The 2,961-nt window shown below is 41.7% G+C and overlaps 1 non-coding gene across 1 annotated transcript; it reads left to right on the top strand.

Moving 5' to 3' along the window:
* The first annotated feature begins 2,009 nt into the window (after positions 1-2,009).
* LOC115086336 lies at positions 2,010-2,192 on the top strand. Its single transcript, XR_003855233.1, has one exon. It is a non-coding gene; the product is annotated as a U2 spliceosomal RNA (small nuclear RNA).
* Positions 2,193-2,961: the final 769 nt, after the last annotated feature.

Here is a 2,961-nt window from a genome sequence, read left to right on the forward strand (position 1 = left end):
AAGCAGGGCTGCCCCATCCCCTCTTTTATATGTACTGTACATGGAACCCTTTGCAAACAAGATAAGAAATGACACAAGGATGAAAGGGGTGCACATCCCTGGAGGAAGAGGGAAAGAAGCAAAGATAATGCAGTATGCGGATGATACAACTCTCTTTTTAACAGAAAGCTCATTGAACTGTGTCACAGAACACGTGGAACTTTTCAGCAAAGCGACAGGGTCATAACTGAACCTAAGCAAGTCCATGATAATGTACTGTGGAAAATGGAGAGGAAGGAAAGAAAAGAAACTTGGATTAGAATTTTGTGAGGATGGTATGAAAGTGCTAGAAGTGACATTTTTTCATGAGAAATCAGTTGAGAAAAACTGGACAGAGAAGCTGGAACAAGTGAAGAAGAAAGTTGACATGTGGAAGTCAAGAGAACTGACATTGACTGGAAAAATTCTGGTGATAAAGGCCGATCTGCTTCCTACTCTAGTTTATCTGGCCAGAGTATAACCAATGCTGACAAAAGAGAAACTCAGATTAACAAGAATGGTCTTCTCGTTTCTGTGAGATGGAAAATATGAGTATGTGGAAAGAGAAATAATGTACAGGAAACTAGAAGAAGGAGGAAGAGATGTTCCCTGCTTGGTAGCAAAATTGGAGTGCATTTATTGTTTTTGAAACCTGTAAAGCTGTTTTGCACCCCTGTAACCATAAGTCACAGTTGTTTGCTTGGTTCTGGTTTTCTTCAGCAGTAAGAAGCCTAGTTTCACAGGACAATACAAGGCCACGTGCAGAAGCAAGGCCATGGCACTATGAGAAAACAGTCCTCTTTCTGAAGGCTCATCCAGAGATGGTGAACAAGGAAGATTTGGCTGACTACAAACAAATGTACACAACAGTAATAGAGAAAATGCTAACAAAGCAGAGATGGGTTGGAGAGAAAGTAGACTGGAAAGCAATACAACCAAAAGAGATAGGGAATGAAGCAAAGGTCTTGGCATGGCGCATAGTGCACAACAAACTTCCAGTCAGAGAAATTTTGAAGAGGCATGGATTGACAGAACAAGAACATTGCCCGAGAGAGTGTGGAGCAATTGAGACAATAAGCCATGTGTTTTGGGGATGTAAGACAGTTAGTCTGTTTTGGGGAAAAGTGACTGGCCTGTTAAACAAGTACAAAACCCCTGAAGCTGACAGAAGAAATGGTGGTAAAAGCAAAGCGCCTTGACATAAAGACAGATGGCTTTTTTTGATAATTTTGACTGTAAAAAGTATAGCAAAGGTAGTAATTTGGAATGCAAGAAACAAATTGGTAAAAAAATATGTAAAGACGCAAACCAGTAAAAATATATATTTGATGTTTCTTTCACAGTTAAAGAATAATGTAAGATTCAGAAATTACAAGGAAAGTAATTGGCAATGGTTAAGAATGGTATTAGACACATAAAGCAAAGTTGATAGGAAAATAAGGGACTTGATAATGCATGCAAGGTTTGAAAATAAGGAAAGTATAAATAAGATTATTAACTTTGGAGCAGATTTTAAAAGCCCTGCGAACAAGACCTGGGACGCGCGTATGTCCCAGGGCTTGAAAAAAGGGGCGGGGCATGGGCGGTCTGGGGCGGGGCATGGCCAGAGGCTTTTGTAGTCCCACTTGGCCGGCAGGCGCAACTTAAATAATAAAGGTTGGGGGGGGGTTTAGGGAGGGCTGGGGAGTGGGTTAGATAGGGGAAGGGAGGAGAAGGCGGGGGGGGGGGGGGGGGGGGGGGGAAGGAAGGAAAGTTCCCTCCGAGGCCGCTCTGATTTTGGAGTGGCCTCGGAGGGAACAGGGAAAGCCATCGGGGCTCCCCTAGGGCTTGGTGAATGCAAGGTGCACAAGTGTGCATCCCCTTGCGCGCACCGACCCTGGATTTTATTACATGCGCACGTGCATGTTATAAAATCGGGCGTAGATTTGTGCACGCCGGGTTGTGCACACAAATCTACGCCGTGCGTAGGTCTTAAAATCCAGCCCTTGTATATAACCGACTGTTTATTAATTTAAAAAAAATCTGTTCTTATCAGTTTAATATCTTATACGTCCCCTATCTGGGGACCCTGTACTAAACTGATTTTTAGAACAGGGAGCCGGAACGAGGGCTTGCTCCGTCCGCTCCACGCATCGCCCTGGTATTGCAGTACATCCTGGTGCGGTGCACTTCCACCTAGAAATTCAAAGGTATAAAAGACAGAAGCATTTTTTTGGGCAAAGGAGAGCTGTTTTTTTGCCGTGCTGTGCTTCAGGTGTTTACTCCTTTCTTCCATGGTCAAGTCACTTTGAACAGGTCCTCTGGCTCTGTGCAGGAATTCCCTCCACCCACTGCCCTGCCCCACCCCTTGACCTCACAGCCCTTTGAATCACCAGTAATTTGTAATAAATGTGCTTGGGAGGACCATGTGTTTTCAGGAAAACGGGGCTTGTAGGAGGCAAAAAATTTTTTTGCAGAGAGTTGGGTGGGGGGGGGGGGGGAGGAGAAGAAGAAGAAAAGGAAAAAAAAAGAAAAAAAAAACTTGACTAGTATCTCTGTTCCGCCTCCCTCCTTATTCCTCCAAACCAGGATCAAACTCGTGGTTGCTGAGACTCAGAGGACAGGCCTCTTGCCACTCCAGTCACCGTGGAGTGCTCTTTTTATTTTTCTTTTATTTATTCAGTTTTATGTATCGATGTTTGGTATTTACCTTCACAATGGTTCACAATTTCTGTATATAATCAATAAATTATAAAGAAAATACAATCATAATAATAAAAGTAATTAAAAAGAATTTGTTAAGTGGATGAAAGGAATAAAAGTAAATACTTTAAAATTAAGAATTGATAATATTAAAATAAAAATTGATAATCAATTAATTAGTAGATTAAATTAAATAGCATTGAAATTAAATAATAAAATTACAGGCTGATATCTGTTATGTACGCTTGTTCAAACAGCTAT

Source organism: Rhinatrema bivittatum, chromosome 2 (genome assembly GCF_901001135.1).
Source record: "Rhinatrema bivittatum chromosome 2, aRhiBiv1.1, whole genome shotgun sequence".
Taxonomy (NCBI): Eukaryota; Metazoa; Chordata; class Amphibia; order Gymnophiona; family Rhinatrematidae; genus Rhinatrema; species Rhinatrema bivittatum.